The 22,081-nt window shown below is 37.8% G+C and overlaps 1 protein-coding gene across 1 annotated transcript in view; it reads left to right on the forward strand.

Moving 5' to 3' along the window:
- The first annotated feature begins 13,862 nt into the window (after positions 1 to 13,862).
- LOC145988706 (uncharacterized) overlaps positions 13,863 to 22,081 on the forward strand; it is a 106,240-nt gene continuing 98,021 nt past the window's right edge. Inside the window, exon 1 of the mRNA XM_083123803.1 lies at positions 13,863 to 13,927. The gene's annotated coding sequence lies outside the window, so the exon portion shown is untranslated. The remainder of the gene's footprint in view (positions 13,928 to 22,081) is intronic.

Here is a 22,081-nt window from a genome sequence, read left to right on the forward strand (position 1 = left end):
CCATCTTTGTCTTGGCCTTCCTACAGGTCTCTTACCATCAGGTTTCCAAACAAGAATCCTGTGAACTCTTCTGTCCTCTCCCATTCGTGCCATATGGCTTCTTGATTTAATTTTTCTAATAATATGTGAACATGAATATAAATTATGCAGTTTACCACGGCACAAATTGGCAAAAATGCCGATTACGCGATGGCAAACGATCCAGGTTGAGTTCGTGTCTTGGACGGTAATGGTTCCCTTTCAATGCTGAGACGGGGATTAAATACCTTGATATACAACACTTTAATTCTACCTGAGACCTTTTGGCTCCAACAATAGAAACACAAATATCATTGTACCTGAGACACCTGGTACCTGTAAACATAAATGACAACTCATACAAACGGTAAAAATATATGTATTGGAATCAATAATATTTACACAACAAACACAATACAGGTCCCCCTGACTCATTCGTCCATTTACTCGTTCATTTATTCTCATGGGTCAACATGAAAATACTCGTACAAAGTTCGTATTTCATCAACGTACTCTTTCTTTTGTTTAACATGAACTTGAATTAGGTCGTTAATCATTTTCTCCTGTGCTCATTACGATCAATATGTGTCAGCCCTCGAAAAAAATTATCAGAATGATGGGTCGGCGTGATTGAACCTTTTGTTCACAAGAACATACGAACATACGCGTATATACCGCAAGAATGAAATTTACCAAATTTCTCGGACGGGGGTATTACAACAAGCCTCTCTCGTCCTTTGAAAACAATTACACCTCTGCTGCGTGATGCAATACTTAATTAAGCTCCAACCTTTGGAAGGTTTGTCATAATCAGACAAGTTTCTGTAAAAGTGCACATGTGTATGTCACAGGGTCAGACAGGTTTTTGTAAGTTGTACATTAATACATGTGTATGTCACAGGGTTGATGGGGTTTTCTTTCATGATTCCTACCAACAAAATATCCATAATGGATACTCTTTCAGTTTACAAATGTTTAATACATCCTTCGATTGTCGAATTATTACTGGGTTGCCATGACTTACTCCCCAACTCCCGTAGTAAATTACAAAACATCACTTGCATTTACATTTTATCATCCAGAACAAATTCCACAATGGTGAACCAGGAAATATATTACAATTATTAAACTCAATAGAACACATCATGCAAAGCTTAAGATGACATGAAGAATTTACAGCAATCTTATCCTGTGGCTTTCTTCGTGGCACATAAATCTACTGTTTTCTCCAGAAAATCATCAGTTGGAATCTTAGGTCCCTCAAATAGCATGCAATGCATTAAAGTTCCTGGTAGCATTCTACTTCTTGTCCTAGTTAGCATTCTATTCATAGCACTGAAAGACCTTTCTACGTTGGCTGTCGTTACGGGAATGGTTAGAAGGACTTCACAGAGTTTCTTCAACTCGCAATATCCCACGTCAGCTTCTAAGATTTTCAACAATAGATTGTCAGCTTCTGTATATATTCCATTATCACGCACAGACTTGACAAAAAATTTGTAGGACTTGAGGTCATCAAGAACGCCTTCCACCTTAAGCATGGGAAAATTAACACAAAACCTTTTGACTTCGGTGTCTTGCAAGTCTACTACTGACTGAAACGTTTCAAATTGACTTGCGAATCTCATGGTATCAATAGATTGATCGTTGAACCTGTTTTCCATTTCTTCAATTACACTTTCCGCATATTCCTTCATCCCACAGAAAGTTTTCCTAGCATCTTCATCAGCAACCAGGTGCGCTTCAGATCCGATATTCTTCGGTTCGGTCCGAATATTTTTTCTGCAGATCACTGTTGATGTTTTCACACTGATTTGCAATATCCTGCAAATGCAATTTGGTCTGACTTTGGTCAGACTCAAATCCTTTTGCAAAGCGTTGCTGAGGATAGAAAGTGTACTGAGGATTTCAATCATCACATTGCAGATAATAATGAAACTTTCATTTCTGATATACAGCAAGATTCCTCCTGCCAGTGATGCAAGATCCGCCCCTTCATTGTGGATTCTCACAAGCCATTAAAATTAACTTCAAGGTTCTGGAGACAGCGTTGACTATTCTGTAGTGCGACAACCATCTTGCTTCAATACATTCTGGAATCTTGATAACTGGGTCATTGATTATTGCCTGAATACCGTGCAAAATATTTTCCTTTTTAGGCCGCTTGCTAAACAGCTTGTAAATGTCTTTCGAAACAAGAAAAAATCTTTTTACCTTTTGGTTTTTTATTCCTGCAGGAAGCCGCTGCAAGGGGCAAAATGTGCGCTCTACAATGAATATACAGAATAAATATCTTTGTGAGCCTTTTCCGAAAGCTTCTTTCTCGCACCTCCAACATTCACAGCCATGTTTGAGGCACCATCAAAGCCGAAAGCAACAATATCATCGTATGTTAAATCAAGAGCAGCAAGATCTTCGTCAATAGTATTTGCAATAGTTTCTGCTCTTCCATTAGGAATTTTGACTATTGACAAAAACTTTTCCACGGTGACCTTATCCTCAACAAACTATGAACATTTGTCCGGGAAGGCGGCAGATTCCCTCCGGGGGTGCCCGCACCCCGGGAAAGGTGCCTGAAAGAAACACTGGTGGCTGCTGGTGTGGACGGCGTCGTTGGTTGTCTTCCATAGCATGGTACGTCGTTGGTGTTGGCGTCGGCTTGTAGTGGCGGCGTCGTCAGGGACTAGGGAACCCTTCGTCCCTCCTTCTCTTATCCATCTAGCCGGCCATAGCTTTTGATAGTCCTCGTTTCACAAAACAAAGTAACTGTGTATGATCTCACCAAATCACCGTCTCACTTCGACGTCGTCTAGCGATTGATATAAGCACACGTATCACGACTCACTGATAGTCACACGCTGGAGATTCCCGAAAAACACTAAGTCCACGGTAGACGTAGCTCTGGCACAGAGGTGCTCTCACAACGATGTTCGCGACAAACTGTGTTGAAAATCCGGGGTCCCGCAGGTTTATACCAGATTCGAAAATTTCAGTTGGAAAGGCGTTAGGACGAGCGTCGCTTCTCTTCCAACAGGGTACATTCACCTTGGGCCTATTTCAACGCGGTCAAGGCGTGTCTTCAAGTAGGTGCAGTAGGATTAACTCCTCGCCTCTCTGGCGCCTGTCTTGGGGATCCGTAGTTGGTCCATGAATCGTCTTTTAAAAACCAATTCGCCCTTACGTCGTGGATACTCAGTTGATCTCCATGGAATTAAATCCAGATATCATCTATAACGTGCCGCTTCAATTTTCCAAATTTCATGTAGATCCGCAGAATGTGAATGTCCATTCATCAATTTCATCATTCCATCACTCACTTCGCAAATTAGCCAAGAGGCACAAAACGCGAAGTAAAATAAAATAAATCAATTAATTAAAGAATGAACCTTGTTGACGATGGTTGTCGTGACTCAGAACTTGTCCCCCAATTCTCGTTGTCTGGCTCGAATTTCATTTTCACAACAGATACTTATGAACTATTCAAATGACAAAATCAAATCTCACGCCTTACATAAGTCATATTATGATTAATTATACCTAATGAAAAATATTGAACAGTGATTGCATGTCACTGAATACCGTGACAAGTTCTAAATTATGTAACCTTCTTTAGTCACCTGTCACCTCATCACTTTTAGGTCAATTTTTTTTTTAAGGATTTTATTTTTGTTCGGTTTAACACAGTGTTTATTATGGTTATTCTGCTCGGATCCTAACTGAACTTTACTTATGTTATTAGCAATAAAAATATGAAGCTTTATGCTTTTCTTGTAACCTGAAAGGAAGGATGCTTCCCCCCTCCCGACGCACATGACAGCAGGTGCTGTAGAATTGCTCAGAGGTGAAAACATGCAAGGATATGTGACCACTGAATGTTCTTGGCACGTGTGAAAAACGGAAGGAAATTCGGTCCATTCGACATGAAACTCCTTGCTTGGTCGCCCACGTGTATCATCCATTAAAGTGGGACCATTCCTGAAAATTTTCCGAGAAATCATTATAAGAATTCAATGCGAATCTTTATCTGCACTGATAACTTTCAACGATATACTTCACAAACTGACCATTGTCGCCACTATTCCGTAACATATTATTTGCAGGTGTCTGCTTTTTTTTCTCGTTTGCATTCCATAACCTTTGTTTTATTTTGGAGAAGGGGGTTGAGTCAGGGCCAGACTGGCTCACTACAACATGGGGCAAAATTTCGATGTGTCCTCTGTGCTCTTCCAGAAAAACACATTCGGCGCCTTTTTATTCCTGCTGATCACTGTCAGTCACATATGTGGTGGTATGGTGCGTAATCATATAGAGACTGGTGAGGAGAGTAAGATCTTAATTTATGTGTGTATATAAATTAAGATATTACTCCCCTCGCCACACAGACACACACACACAAACATATAATATATATATATATATATATATATATATATATATAGATATACGTATAATTAAATATATATAAGGGAATTAGTCTTGAATTCTCATTCTCTATTGCTTCTTTAAATCTCTTATTTACTCTCTCTCTCTCTCTCTCTCTCTCTCAACTTTTCTTCCTTCAAATGACACGTAAAACAAGATGTTTATGTGCGTACATCCCACATTTTGACGCAACGTTTCGATTTTGGATCCTCTTTGAAATATCGTGCAGGCGCAGGTTTGTGTTTGTGTGTGTGTAACGCTACAAATTAAAGAATTATAGTATTCTGTATTCATCAACATTACTACATGAAACACACTCACCACAACATTTTTTATGTAAATAACATTACATCTCAATAATGCAATATCCTTCCTTCTGTCCCCCTTTTCGGTGTGTCTACTACTACAACAACTAGTCGCTCCATAATGACCATCTTGAAACATACACGTAGCAAGAATTCATAAAACATTGACAATGAATTCTATCTAAAAAGATAATTCAGGATCAACAACGTTCAATATACAGGATTTAAATATATGCAGGAATTAAATTCTACAAAACATGTAATTCATAGAATTCTTTAAGTGCACCTTCATATTTACTTCCCAGAATTTCATCATTTTCATTGTCAGAAACAAGGGATGGGAGGGCAAAATGTTCCTTACGTTTTGCTGACACACACTACTTGCCAGTGACGTAGCGGCCGCCCCCGCAATCAACAGATAGTGTCGTTTATTAAAAAAAATGGATTTACAAAACAGAAATCTGGTTTCCAGCAATATCATATGACGATGTCTGCCATAATATGCAGTGGTGTATTTTCTCAGCCAGAGGGGCCCGGGTATATTTTCATAACTTATTTGCTAGCAGATGGACATCGATAGGAAAATATCCCCCATATCACACCTTTATAGCTACGCAGTTTGTCGTAAACAGAGATTAGTGTGTCAATTGTCTACACTTATGAATCCAATAGAAAAATTAAGTTGCTCAAGAAGTCGATGCCTTTTTGCTACACAATAAACAATCAAACTTAGTAATTGATGACTGTTTACCATTAATATTAGCTTTACACGTGATATTTAAAATGTAACTTACCAGTAAATATTTTCAAGGGAGCCCCAAGCCTCCTCATATTGAAATAAGAGCTGAAATGAATTCCCCACATTGTCCACACCTGCTATGTTTTACTTCAAAGAGGCCCAATACTCAATAGGAGGTGGAGCCCAGGGGCAATTATCCCTTTATCCTAAGCGCCATTATCCCCTCCTCTGCTACGCAGGGTATACAGCGTATGAGTTAAATGTCACCATTATTTTGAAGGATTTTGCGAATTTAATTTCTCTTACATATTGAAATTTTGTGGACATTTCTGTCGAACTAGTTCTTTTCCAATGTGTTTCGATTTTCTGATCTGCAGCGTTCAAACTGGAAATTCCTAGCTGCGAATTTCCTTTTTCGAGTTTGGGAATAGAATGGACGGCTTGCATGGATCAACTTGAAGACAATGCAGTAGATGGAGGAGGGTGCTTATGCAAATTCGAGCACTGATGATCTATTCATATAACTGTTCTTGTTTCATTAAAATGTCTTTAAGAAATACATGATCAGTGGTCTATCGAAAAGAAATGGCATAGTTGAAATTATGAATAATAATAATATTGAGGTCCACTAACACCAAAACTAAACACCGTTCCTGTGGCAGCAACCTTTTTTTAGAAGGGGGGAGGGGTTTAGTCCTTCCAAGCGGCATTTGATTGAGTGACAAATTTTCAGTGAATAGTTTTATCTATCTATCTCTCAAGACTAGAGCCCGCTGCTATTTCTTCGTAGAAGATTGCAATTCACCTTGTGATGTTAGGTGACCACCAACAATCTAGAGATCTGGTTCAACCCTCACAATTGAAGTGATAAGTTTTCTTGAGTATATTACTCTATATTAGTATCAGAAGCCTAATGTGTGCGGCTCTTACATTGAATCTTGGCTTGGGGATGGCATAGAGGCTGAAGGCGCATCCACCTGAATGTCTAAAAGAGGAGTGTTTACTTTCCTTTAAACAACTTTCTCAAAACAGTATTTTTGTATTATCTGTGTATATCTGTAATCTCATTTTAAAAAAGTGTTTCAAGCAAAAAATACAAAGGATCACGAACAGCATATTTGGCAGCGGGAAGCTTCCCCCTCCTCCAAGAAAGATTTCTGGCCGTGCTGCTGCGTTGAAGTAAGAGAAAATATTTCGAAATTCTTCATCCAGTTATTTATCAGAGATTCAGACCATCCTGATTTAGTTCCAAGAACTGATACACAAGTCAATAACAAAAAATGGGAAAGCAGAATATTTGGGGTAAAAGTTAATTTCTTGTATAACTGTGGCATATTTTTTTTTAGTACTAAGGAGCCTCCCAATATTGTAGCTACTTTCAGGTGGGCCCCAGAGAACTGCGCTATGCCACTGCTATTTGCCAATGTTTCTACCAATGACCCCAACCATTAATGTTATAATCAGTTGCCCATCGACGGAAGGTTATGGGAGTTCATTACAATTTTCTTTTCCTCTTCCTGAAGAAAATAGGACAAACTTTTCTGCATTATTGTATTTATAATTATATTCAAAATTGTTTTTCCACCATTTGAAAGTTTCATTAAAAAATCCTAAGTGTGCTTATGATTTCAACTTATTATAATTACAATGAATTTAGTAAATTTTACTCAAGCCTGACCTCCCCTTCACTACTGGTAATATCACCTGTTTTCCTGTTCTCTAGAAATGTTACATACGCGTACTTAAAGTTAACTTATTTACAGATAGTCCAATAGAGACTTGACGTACAGTTTAAAGTTGAATCTATAACACCATGTACCTCCACAGGGTATCGAATCCAAAGATCCTTGATTACAATGCGAAGACGTTACCACTACGCCATCGGAGGACCATTATGTTGTACTGTACGAATGAGTAAATAAAATAATTTAATTCTTCTTCAAATCTGTCATTAATTTACACGTGGAGAATTTTACAACAGAAAAGATGATAATCTTAATTACTCCCAAGAGTAATTAATGTACTTCAACAAATGACAAATGTCTCGCAACCTGGATGTTTCCAGAGCGAAAACGAACACCTAACCATGAAATCAGTGTCGTCTATTTCTTACTTAAAAGCCCTGAAATATTGTATCAAAACAACAACAACCACAATCAGATTACTTATATATTCTGAGAAAAATGTTGGAGATATTTTTACCGTAAACCGATACAGACGTTTGCGGGAGTGCGCAGGTGCTTTTAAAGAAAGTTGAAGAATAAGCTAATAGGCCTATGTCAAGCCAAAATTCGCAGAACAGTGATCTGGTTAGTGATTGATTGAATTAAAATTTTTGGGTATATCGACAGATATGGTCATTTTGCACCTTTCAATATACTGTATATATGTATATGAGGAAATAAACCTTTATCTAAAATCCTTACCTGAAAATTAATAAGGGGGTGTAAAAAGCCCTTTGAGAAAGGTGAAAAGTGTTGGCTATAAAGGGACCTGTACAGGACATACACAACACATTAAAAAGTTAAGGACACACTAAAAACGCTTTCTCAAAAAGGGTTGGAAAGGTCCGCTAAACTACAACTACAACGCTAAAAACCTTAATTAAAACACTCTCATCAATGGGTAAGTTAAAACTTTGTCTCAGGATATTAAAATCGCCACATTCGAGAAGAATATGCCGAACATTTAAAACGACATTACAGACACGACACAGCAGAATGTCTAGCCCTTGCAGCAACTGACGATGTGTGAGACGACTGTGTCCAATTCGAAGTAGAGTTAAAATGACCTCTTCTCGACGGGAGGAGAGATATGGGGTTTAGTTAGTTAAGAAATACGCGGAAGCGTAGACACATTTGTTATTCTAATAGCATTTATCTAGCTTAAAAATCAACTTGTAGATCTGCTTGATGCTTCCACTTGAGGAGAAATACGTACCCTTAGAATCCATCTCAGGGTGGGTTCAGTACTTGTACGCAGTAGCAGACGAAGGGGGACTTGACGGGGATACAGTACCTCTCGAAATTTTGAGAAAATCAACAATTTTAAATGAAAGCATTAAAGAACTAAGGGGGGAAACTAGTGGTAACTAAAAAATCTCCCTTAAAATGGCTCCAATTGCCATTTTAGTCTTTTAACAACTTTTACAAAAAGGCAAAAAGGTTAAAAATGATAATTATGAAACACTTTGTGTATTCCGTGTCCCCTTCCCCCCGAAAGCAGCTTTGTAATGTCCAACTTTATAATTCCAGACACCTCAGCTAAGCAATACAATACGCCAGTGCTTCTACAGAATTGAAACAAATATGCCATGCATGGGAAACTTTACCTCACGTCCTTAAATTACTTCATTTTCTCATAGTAACAGTTAGTTTCTTTCCATTGCGTATTATGACCAATAAATAATGATAACTGTAGATATGTTCCTTATTAGTCTGAACAACACGAGAGGTGATATTTGAAACGCAAGAAATTCACTCAGGTGCATCTACTGAATTATTACTTTGCAAGATACGCTTATTGCTACCTTTAATAGTGGTATTTAATTCCCTTTGCATGTTTCCGCATCATGAGAAGTTATCTAAATTCTACACTTTCGGTGCTGGCAATCAAAGCAGAACGGCGTAAAGTCAAAAAGCAATTAAAGCGAGTAAAATATTCATGAACCTATATTGGGAACATGCTAAACGCACGCACTTCAGGGGAAATTATTACTGTGTAAGTGAAAATAGCTAATATTTGCATTGTTTCATTAGGATTTGGTTGCTTCTTCCCTAATTGTAATGTGAAAGCATGTTTGTGGCACACATTTTCCGACCACACGCACATGCGTGTAGGAAACCTTGCTATCAAACCGAAACGAGTGTCTACTTCTTTTCAGATTTGACCTCATAGCATACACTTTCATTTCAAGGTTGTGTTTATTTTAAGGCAAAATATAACAAATTGTATGACATTATCATCATCATTAAGCATAGTCATTAAGTGACTTTTAAATGAGGGTTTCAAGTTTCAGCCCAATCGATCATGTGAAAATTACATTTTGGATCATACTGTCGAAATAACAGAGAACTACCCTTAATTCTTATATAATTGTAGTTTGCACTATATTACAAATCAGTTTGTAAAATTTAGAAATTTTTATTTTATAATGCACTATATTCAGTGTCGGACTGGTAATCTGGCAGTTCTTGCAAATGCCAGAACGACCAATTCTTCCAAAATGAGCCGGTGTTCGTGGCGGAGTGATTAGCGCACGGGTTCGAATTCTGGACTGGGCATGGGTGTTTGTGAGTGTCCATTCATCAATTTCATCACTCACGCATATCTTCGCGATTAGCCAAAAGTAACAGAAAAGCGAAGTAAAATAAACCAAATCAACCAATCCTTCGAAGATGAATAATTTATTTCCGAATCAGGATTTTCCAACTCAGAATTATGGAAATTCCAATAAAAGCAGTGTCATCTCAGGAACTGGTCTCTACCAGTTGGCAGTGAAATGAACATTATTTCTGTTTAAGTGTGTGTGAACATAATTTTAAAATGTTCATTTTACAAAACAACCTAACTGTACATTGAACCGCTCGCTCTCAAATTTTTGGCCCTCCCCAAAATATTAGCAAAGCCCACATATTATACATACGCGGACGTGTGTTCTCGACAGAAGATCCACTCACTGTGAAAGGAAATATCAAAGGTTCTGTTATTTACTTACTTCAGTGTGTGTGTGTATTCGGGGCGGGTGGGGGTGGGGTTGAAGTAAATACTGTAGTAATTTCGTTCCTTCCGCGGGTTTTTCGTCCCTTGCTCCACCGTGTTGGATTTCTAGAATTACTCGTTTTACCTCTAACTTGTACGTTCTTATGTACAGTTTGAACTAGCAGCCCCGCACCATAGAGCTATGGAAGAAAAACTTTTGGTTAAGAAAGAATTAATATTTATTGATTGATTGATTGAATTTAAAATTTTGGGTGCGTCAGCACTAAGGCTATTTTGCACCCGTCACATTATACGGGGTCCAGCCCCTTATCGTTACAAATAGCAACTCTATCGTTGCAGAACTAAAATCATAAAATATTAAAATATTCTGACTTTCGTTAAAAGCTGAGGCTGTAAAGGGGCACTCAGCACACATAAGGACAAAACAACAGGACAACACAAACAAAATTATACTGGCCATGGGGCCAGTCGCCAGAGCCTCGTTAGTCTTCAGTCCAGGGTGTACTAACGTGGAAGTGAGGTTGACATTTGGGTGTACTACGTGGAAGATCACCCCTTACACCCCAGAATTAATATTTAGTTTGTGGCATTAAGTTATTAACCGTACTAAAATTAATAACAAATCCTTTTACCTTTGAGTATAATGCTCGATATTATATTACGTTTATTGTTTTACATACATATTTGAGTACCAACGCTATATTATGTGAATGGCAAGTACCCCCTAAAGGATTGCTCATTCCCTTGCCCCCCTTTCATTGCGGGATTTTGCAGTTTGTTGATACGACACTGATACAGACCAACACACGTTGCACAATATTTAAGATACTCATCTTTGCGGAGTGATCACGGGAAGGAATTTGTGTTCACATTACTTTGAGGATTCCGGTATAAAATTCACTGAAAGAAGCCTGCAATATTTGACGGAAGTTGACTACGTACATCATCAATTAAGTGCTGCTGTTAAAATGGCAATTAGTATGCTGGAAACATAATTGTAATGGTTGATAAGCATTTAATATACACGTGAACAATATCCTGAGATCAAAGATAAAGTTTCTAATTGGTCAGTATTGAAAAGCTCTGCTATAATAAAGCTAAGACGGTCAAGACTGATAAACCACCGTATTTGAAATTCTGGCGTGGCAATACGTAGTGGCGCTAGTGTAGAATGTTTATGTCTTACGGGAAGATATTTGACGCGCCACTATAATTTTCTCCCTCAGGGATACTGCCAAGGATGGGCCTACCTGTTGCCACCCTGTCAAAAATGTAATAGGCAAATTTCGTGACAACATTGAAAGTGTACGGATAACGATGAAAATTATTGGAACCTTTCTTGTTTGGATCCCGTAACAACAATGTGAATATCAAAATGCAGTTTCGTTTGAAGATGTGGTCCATCAAAGTACATGACTATCATCCAGTGGCAGGTGCGGATCGAAGGAGAGAGCAATAGGGGCGATCACCCTCCCAACTACCAGTTTCTTGCATATTATATTATGCATAATATATTTGAAGACTCAAATGTTCTGTCTTTTATAGCCAAGTTTAACATACTTGAAATTTTTTTTTAAAGTTCGATTAAAGTCTACTTTATGCTCAAGATAGGTTGATCGAAATTGGATCTACAGTTTAAATTTGGATTCGAACCATTGTGTAATATGCCTGAAAAGGATCGAACCCGAGACCCCTTGAGAGAATAGATTTTTGTTGCTTTGTTTACTTATTTTACTCTTCATTCAATCTTTCAGTTTACCGTGGCAATGCATTACAATGGGAGGAAATTATGATAAAGACATATAATAATAATAATAATCTATTCCAGCCCTGAAACATTATTTTCTCAAAACGATAATCTCTAGAACATGGAAACATGGAAGTCAACTTGGTTCCTGTTTGCAGTAAGCTACGATATATTGTTTACATAAAACATTGAAAGTGCACGTTATCATTAATTTGCGGCGAGGTCAGGTACCAGACTGAAATTCACCACTTCTGGATCCGCGCCACTGTCCAGTGTTTCCAACCCACACGTCAGATTTCTGGCTCCGCCACTGCTCTTTCTCAGACACTAATATGGAAAGGAATTTACCGCTGCAGTGATCACGTGCCACCTGCACATTAAGTAACTGCAGGAAACTTGCATTCATAGTACTTACATTTTACAAAATAAACGCATAACTAACTGCCATCCCAAAACAAACAATCCGAAACAATGTCGCATCGCGGAGCACTCACCGTAAACGATAATTTCTCGGTCTGGTAGCAAGCAAATGCGCATGAAATAAATTTTTGACCAAATTCCACGTACCTAATGATATTTGGAGTTATTAAGTACGAAACCATCAGTCCCTTATCTGCATCGCATCCTTCTCACCTACTTGCTCAAAATCAGTTAAGGTGTGGAGGGGGCTGTTAAACAATCAACCTCCATCGCAAGGAAGGCTTTCGTTTTCAGTGCGAGAAACACTTTTGGTAAGAAATACAGGAGCGAATGTGGGGTAAAGTGATGAAACTTTCCTAAAATCTCAATTCACTAGAGCAATAAAAATAGAGTTTAAAAATATTAACCAACTCTCGTACAAATAAGTGAAAACTATGATGAAAAGATTCTCTAGGGCTATCGACCAGGTGAGTTGTGGAAAAGATTCCAAGCTTTCGAGAGCTAACGTCACTCTCATCTTCAGGGTAGACGTTTCATCATTCGTCGCACTGCCAGTGGCCGCGAAAGTGTTATAAAATGTTTCAAAATATTGTGAAGCACTGATTTAACTGGAATTGAGCAATTTTCAATCCCCATTATACGTATGTTAGTAACCATTGGTATGAGGCTGGGTGAGCCCCGGAGCTACTTCACGCGGGGACAAGGTCGGGAAAATTCCAACCTTGAGAGTAACCTTGGGGAGTAAAGGCTGTTGGAGTGTGGTGGTGATCACATCACCTCCAAAATGGCCGGGAGCGACAATGTGTGGGGCTCCACCCCTACATGTGCCTTCATGGCATGGTGCTACATTCTACATGCTACATGCACGGAGAACCTTTACCTACGGAACTCACCCAGGATGATGGTGAGGCACATGTTGCTAAATTCCACTGAGTTTATTTTTGCGTTCAAAAGTAAGTTTAAAGACATTCCAACGCATTTATCACTTGTAGGTGATTCACAAAGCACTTCTTCAACATTAGTGATGTGGATGTAGACTCAGCATCACTTGAGAGTTCACAAGGGGTTGCGAAATGAGTACAGGGAAGAACATTCGCAATAACGTCGACACACTGCGACGAAGTAAGGAATTTTCACAACTCTCATGAAAGTCACTGCGCGAGTTTTTGAAAAAAAATTGTAAAATTGAATTTTGTGATCGCTTAGACTGGAAACGAGGCTCCAAATTTTCTCTAAAGGTAGATTTGAGGTAAACGTCTCTATCTCACCCACACTTTCTCTTGCTTCGAAATCTCTCCCTTCATTTTCTAGTTCAAACAATCTGCCTTTTCACTTTCTCGCAGGGCACCTTTTAAAAACATGAAAGCAATCTATTGATATTTCACAATGTATAAATTATATCCAGTTTTGTGACTGTATGCATGCAGATCACTTGGAGATTTGACAACATTGTGGAGTGGTGTCTTGTTTCACAAGCACGTATAGACTGCGCGCGCTCTGTGGTGCGAGGGAAACCCCGATATTGCGCCTAAAAACTGCCTAGGTTTTGTGCAGGTACGTTAGTTAATATTTTAGTGGAAGAACTTTAGTTACTAATGTTGGTAATGTTGTTGTTATGGTCTAGAAACAGAGAAATGCATATTCAATTTTCAGGATTCAGTAGGAAGTGCCATCTGAGCTGTGGTGGTATTCTGCTATTTCTTGTAGCAAAGCAGGATCATATTCATCGAAAAAGTACATCTGAAATTTGAATTTACTTTTGTGAATTCAAGTATAAAACTAACCGTGCTACGTGATAATAGTGGAGGATTCTTGAAAGAGTTTTTTTTATCTGTATTTGTTATACATGAAATCCATTACCTTAGTGTTTGGCACACAGCCTCCAGAAAATTTGTTGCTATGCTTTGAGCATGGTGTAACCGAATTTCCCAATTACTACATTATATGGTGTGGCTCATATAAACGAATCGCACGTTTTAATTTTTGTCGTAAATACCGTTACCGTCCATTTCCTAGAGTAGGAAAATAAAACTTGCATCTTATTAGTGGGACATTCCGTGTGCTATGTTGTTGTGCATTTTGGTATCTAGTTTCCAACATAGAAGAATTCCTCTTATGTTCCGACTGTTCCTCTTCGAATTTTTTGAGATTTTTTTACCTTATGTTTACTGTACATAGTCCAGTATGTATGTAGCATAACGTGACCAAGAATTTTGAAGTGATGAATATGAAGAGTGTGAAAAGGGGCTCTTCATGACAAACATGATCGGTGTTCTACATTCAACCTGGTTCTCTTGCTTCAATTTTTTTCCCCCATTTTATTCTGATATATGATTGCCCTCCTCTAATTCAAATTCTGTAGAACCCTTTTTGTCTAGAGATTTCGTTTTAAAGATGACCAGCAGATATTTTTTAACCATACAAATCCATAGTATGTTCATGTATTTGAATGTGTTCTGTAACATAATTGCCACAAGAAGTAAATTTTTCTCTTATTTTAAAAAAAAACATTGCCTGTAGTTCCAAGTTACTTATTACGATATCATCATTTTATGTGTATAGTTTCTACATTTTATGTGTATACTTTCTACATGAACATGCACATGTGCTGAAGTGAATATGCTTGCTTATAGTACTTTTTTATGCATAATTAGTTTTCCATCCTGTATACTTACCCTATATGTGTGTCCAGTCCTGAAACCATTTTGTTAACTCTTGCAAACAAGGTGATATATTTTATTTCTCATGTGTTACTTCAAATTGCGAGCAAAGGGAATGTTAATAATATACATATCCCTCACTCCCCATCTCAACAGCCATATTCATCATTTCAAAATTCTTGGTCACGTTATTTGATGTAGTAAAATACTTGCTAGTACTTATGCTTCTTATAATAATAATAATAACCCATGATGCAACAGCCTTTGATGGCTAGGGCCTACCTACTTACTGTTGGCCATCCAACCAGTTACGGGATGACGTGTGGTCAGCATGATGAACCCCCAGTCGTTATTGTTGTTTTCCATGACTAGGTTATGCTACTTGTTTGTAGCTCCCCAATTTCCTCACAATGGTGGGTGGCCAACGAAAGTAGTTTTGCTTTCTCCTAGGAGACTAGAACTAGCATGTAGCCTGAGCCCAGGCCCTAATGCCTTAGACCACACAGCCACGGTGCGAGATTTACACACTTCCATGTTTTTGTAAATTAACAGCACAACAAACAAAAGAAAACTCATTTTTATCATGCATGCTTCCCATAGCTACAAATGGAAAATCTCTAAAACTAATAGAAAAGTGATGCCAACCACATTGCACAAATTATTGTTCACAGAAGGGAAAAGGAACTGACTTGAAGTTGAAAATTAAATAAAAAAAATGAAGTTTTGGAATCATAGGATGAAAATGTACCTCTTCATTCTCAAACACTTCTTGAGTACACAATGTTTGCATACAATATCTTTGTTTTAACCCCTTGAACATCATGAACAAATTTTACAAATGAAACGACCCTCAACCAGTGGCATGCGGAATTGTGTTGTTCTTGAGGCAGAGATTTTCCAAACTAGTTTGCTAATACATAATGTATGAGGTAAATATTGCATACGTAAAGTTTCATGGTTCTGCTTTGTGAAACGCCATGCAGAAACACGAAACTGTACATATGCAATAGTTGGCTAATAATCTCGTATCATCTTTTCAAACAAACAATATGATTTTAATGCTTATTTTGAGATTTAGAACACACATAATAGCATGAACAGTGGCGTAGCAAGGGTTGGGCGAAGTGAGCGACCACCCGGGGCCTCGTGCCAAAAGAGGCCTCGCATCTCATGGGGTTGATACGAAAAATGCAATAAATTGAAATGAGAAATAAATATGGAAAAGACTAATTTTTGTGGACAATAAAATAAAAACATTATGTTTTCATCTGTCATAAATTCTAGTTAAACATTATTGTTTTAATAAATATGTCAAATCAGGTTCGTAACATACAGGCAAGCGGGCCATAAGCCTAAGGTGGCCCCAAAAAATTACAATTATCATCGTTTTTCTCGAGTCCGTGTCCCTTGTGCCAAGTCATTTGCGCCGAGAGTTCTTATCAGTTCATTTCCGCCACGACATAAGTCAAGACCTTCCTTGGTGGGTTTTCCCACAAACCGGAGTGTCATTACCGCCGCACATTCATGTGTTTATGACGTTGCCCAGCTGCAGCTGTGGTTATCTTTGAATGAAAAGGAAGGTGATTGGTAAATGAATGTAAGATGAAAGTATATATGAAGGATCTACATTGGGAAATCAGCATTTATGTAAAACTGAGACTTTGAGAGAGACAACAAAATGGCTGAGAATACGGAAATGATAGAAACAATGCCTGGAAAGCCATCCCTTATTTACGAAGGCCAGCAGTATAGGAAAAAGGATAACAAAGGTGGTTCGATAGTTAGGGTAAGCAAATTTCCATATGTAAACTTTTATACCTATTAGAAAACGTGTGTAACATCTCATCATAAAATTCTTGAGACCTAATGTTGCAATTTTATTCTTCTTTTAGGTGTAGGTTACGGAAAAGGATAACCCTAAATATCGAGGTATGTTAATCGTCGAAGATGGAACAATTGTCTTTTGAAATAAGTAAAGAAAAGTTATATTTGACACTCTGGATAGGTTTTAACATTTTAGTGTAAGCACAGCTGTGCAACGTCATAAACACACGTTTGATTTTATGTTCTAAGTCCACTTTATGCACCATGTGCCCATAAACACACGTGCGCGTGGCGGTGATGACACTCTGGATTGTGGGAAAACCAGCCAAGGAAGGCCTTGACGTATGTCACAGCAGAAATGAACTGATAAGAAGCCTCGGTGCAAATGACATGACACTATTTTTCTCATGTGAAACATTTACGCAAATATTCAAGATAACTTCCTTCGACCTTTTTACCCATTTAATCTTTTCTTGAATAAAATACACTTTGTCTTGTATTTTCTTCTTTCTCTTGACCTTGTACTCCCGATTTTAATAAGTTAATAATGACGCACCTCCAACTGCCACGAAGCAAGTGTAAAGCATTTAAATGCTTGTGTTATACCATGGATTATTTTTAAGAGGCGGGGTCAAAAATATGGAACAAAGAGAAGATCCGAACTTTGCCTATCGCGACGTTGAGGATGAGTGATGATATTATGAAACTGATAAAGGAACACTCACAAGGAAGACCCATGGCCAGTCCTGGTTTCGAACCCGGGGAACCCATGTCGTGGTAGCGCACTGTGCTAACCACTCCTTCACGGTGGTGGGAAAAATGCTGTTGGGAATATCAGATGTGACCACCTATGTTATGGTAGTGTTGCAGCTAGTGCTAAATATACACCCAACGGCAAAAGTAACATGTCCATTACTATTATTATTCAGTCTGTTTTCTAGTGTAATGATGCCGGCACCCGTGGCAGAGTGGTTAGCACATCACTTTACGACGATGTTTATGAGTGTCCATTCATCAATTTCATCATATCATTACCCATCCGCACCTTTGCAATTAGCCAAAAGTGGCAGAAAAACTAAGTAAAATCAAGCAAATAATAAAAAATCTAGTGTGATTATAGTGGGTTTAAATAAAAAGGCCACTTAGCAGATGTCAACATCAGCGTCGCATCAACAAAATTCCATCCCTTAGAACAACATAAGATGTTGAGTAAAAACTGAGTGAAAATAATGATGAACAATTTGCCGACTAGCTATTATCTTTGCTATTGGTTGTACAATTGTAGAGTTGCAGTGTTATGGTCCAAGGTAACAGGAAAAAATCAACTCACCAATAGACTCCCGATTCGCACCAGTCGCTTATATGCAATGGTTGTCACATGGCATACAGCTTGGTGCTTATTGTTTACATTCAATTCTCAGAAGTATTAGAATTGATCTGCATCTTGCAAATTAACATTGTTTTAATTTAAGTATTAGCAATGATTATTAAAATGAAAAACATGTCTAAATGTGAGTTAACCCCCCACAAAAATAAACATATTCACAACACTACTGCAGTTTGAAAAAAGTTGGGACAAGGATTAAAAATAATGGACTGTCCAGACTAAATCTGTCTTTTTGACTTGCATCAATGGTTATAAAACAAAAAATTACTAAATGTTGCAGACTGCAGACTTCTGGAGCCTGGCTCTATCACCAAACAACCCATTCATAATGCAAGGACGAAATCGTAATTCTCTCACAATCTGAAATATCGTCAATGTTATTTTAGTGTTTTTATATCTTCTCATTATAATATGTCAAGGTTCGAGAAGGATGGGGGGGTGCTCCTGAATTGAGGTAGTTGGCTACAGGTGTGGTTGAGTCTTCAGCATGCACTAAATCTTCACCAATAACTGATGTTGCATATGACTGTATTAGGAGAGTTAACATGGTAGTTTTATTGCGAATACAAAGTTATTTGGCTTGACCATTGCAAGATTTCCCTATCCAAGAAAGTAGCAAAAATCCTCTTTAATTAGGGGTTGAATGAACGAGATGTTTCCCAATCGCTTGCTCCCATCTGTAGAAAAGGACAACACCCTCTTGAAACCATGCATTACCCAACCTTGTTTGATCATTGGCTAGTGAGACTTGCTTTTGTTGATGGTGTTGCAAGCAAAAACTCAAATATGAGAAATTTTAAGATCAAATCCTTTGATATGTACATGATGTTCCTACTTCAAGTTCTTGTAGAGTCATATGTTACCTTTCTTTGAGATGATGTCTAAGAACAATCTTTTTTGCTGAAAAGGTTTTCGCTGACAGCAGAAGGTAAAATGTTGTTGTAGTATGAATAGTTAAGCCACCTGAAAGAGAAACTAGAAAATAAAGTATCCTTCACCAGTAATGGAATACCTAAGTTCTTACATGTTTATAAATGCTTGCAAAGTCGAAGCTGTAGGTGAGTGGTTAACGTTATAGATTCATGGTCTGAACGATGTGTGTTCAAGCCCCCTGCAATTTTTTTTCCCACTTGCCAATGCAAGCTCCAACCTGTGCATATTTGAACCTGAACTGTAACAAATATATATACCTATATTTTTTTACATAAAATGCAAATCCTCAAATATCTAACACACGGATTATGCAGGTGATTTTTTTTAAATCAATGATTTCATATAAATGTGTAAAACAGAGAACTACTAATTTGTGACTCACCACAGAGGTTGAAATTTCTCTATGCATAGCAAAATTTAATTGAAGCTTGCTTGTGCACTTACTAGCACCTTATTTGCCATGCTTGTTGCATATTTTATTGGCCTGACTACTCTGTATGTAGTACTTTTGTTGTATCAATTAAACTAAACAGTACTGGTTCACATTGAAAAATTGCTGCTCCATTAAAATAATTGAAGTAAGAGTAACAGCAGCCATATTTCAACCATGGTTTGGTTGTTGATGGAGGATTGGAATGGTACTGTTGTCATTAGAGTACTGCATAGAACCACTTTCCTTGCTCGTAGTTGTTCAAGTCACACACTAGCATGCTATGCTCGAGCGTTTACAATGGAATGTCATTTTAATGCAGTGGCGTGCGGTGACATTTTCTGTTGGGGAAGCAGATCCCGAAAAATTAAGAAAACCAAGAATTCATAGTTTCTACATGGTACGTTATAATGAAAAAATGAGCACTCTACCTGATACTGTTTCCATAACATCTCTTGAGGGAAAGATGCATGTCCTGCTGCAGTTGTTAATTTTTTTGAATTTCAGTTGGTCTGTTGTCAAACGTTTTTAATGCAACAGACGATCGCGGATGATTGAAACAATTTTCAAGATTTTCACACATTGCAATATTCACAAATCCACTTTGGCACCACGTATTTCTTTCCGTAGTAAATAGTAAACAATGCCAACACTAATTTTTTTGGAGCAAACAAATAGAAATTCACCCACCTGAAAAACCGTAAATTTTCACCTTGCAAAGCACCTGAAAAAGCGTGACCGGGGCCAGCGAGTTTTACCAACTCTATTTGACGGGATATGTTCATGGACATGTTAGCTGTCTTAATAGACCAAACGGTCGGAAACGTTTATCTTCACATAGAATATGTCATCCGTTTGTTAGCAATCATAATTTTGTGTTTTTCCTGTGTTTAGAAACTTTATAGTTTATTTATGAATATACATTTTAACTGGCTTTGTGGATATGCTACATCGCTGACAGTAGACAGTACACTTGGACACTTAATCGTGCAGTTCGCAACACTCAGGACATCAGTAGACTGAACCGATGGCACACTCGGCTTTCTTCCAGCCCTTACAGGTTGGAAAACAAACTTCGTCTCCACACAACGTGGATCCTTCAAGGTCGCCGGGATATTTTTCGGGCTTCTGGTGGCATTGCCAGGGTGATAGTGATACTACGCAGATGTTTGGTCAACACGCCGCGAGAGGGTGTTGATGGCACCATATCGGAAAAGGACGAACCTTGGAGGCTTGCAGGTTGATATTCTGTTGAGGCAACCCGGAAGAAATAATGAGAAACCAAAAGTTATAGAATTAATTTGCAACATTGATGCTGTGTGCCACCACTGCTGGCCTTGCTGTACTGGAGTGCATGCACATGTTTTACTGTGACAGTAATCATAGACACATACATGTAAAATATCCATCTTGGCACTTTCAGCCCACAATCATCTGTTTCATATATCACTGTATTGGTAAGATATACATACGCTTTAACATAGAGATATCTTTACTCAACTTTGTTTCAATTTCATTGCGTATTTCACTTCACGATCCATATTTGAGGGTCCATTTCCACAGACAAATTACGGTTATATGTATACTACTGGACTCCGAATGTTTTGCCTGTTTAAGCATCATTCACTCGAGCGATTCTGTATGATATCTAGCATCATTCGTGTAAACTATTTGGCGCTCGATCGAAATGCTCCCCCTGCAACTTCCATTTTTGTTGTTACGCTCCTCTGGTTCTCACACAATGAAGTCAACTCCATTGCTCTGAGAAGGTTGGTAGAAGCTACAAAATCTTGCCTAGCATGTCCTCAGTTCTGGCCAGCTTTCACTGCAACCAGTGTTCTTTGCAGTGTGATGGTAATGTTAAATAAAAATTTCCTTAAATATGGTAACACTATTGTATTTATGAGATCAGTGTATCTTGCAGAAAACTGTTACGCTTGGTGCATAATTTCTTCATCGAACATAACTATTGTTATGACATTATTATTATTAAGCATTGCAAATACATCAAAATATGGCAGTGTACGTACTGCATGTCAAGGAACAGTGTACCTTCAGGAAAACCAGTGTTTTATCCACAACCCCCCCCCCCATAAAATTTTTCACAATGGTTCTATTTGTGACCATTTTGACACCTAAATTCAAAGTTACATCTCTAAGCAGGGTAGATAAAAATCTTTTTTTTTTTTAAAAAGAAAATTCTGTTTCTAATACTATATATATATGAACGTACTTTGGAAAAGTTTGTTGAGTGTGTTAATGAAACTATAATTATTATTTCAGTGCCTTTTCTTCAAGTGAAAATAAAACATTCGGATGTACTATATAATTGTTAATTTAAAATATTTTTATAGTATTTGTAGCTGAATTCTGGCAATTTTGGCATGTTTATTTACAGCTTAATGATAATGACACTATTTACGGTTCAATTTGATTAGTATTTTGTATATTATTCTACAAAATAGTTTTGCTCT

Source organism: Lepisma saccharinum, chromosome 6 (assembly GCF_977018435.1).
Source record: "Lepisma saccharinum chromosome 6, izLepSacc3.1, whole genome shotgun sequence".
NCBI lineage: Eukaryota > Metazoa > Arthropoda > Insecta > Zygentoma > Lepismatidae > Lepisma > Lepisma saccharinum.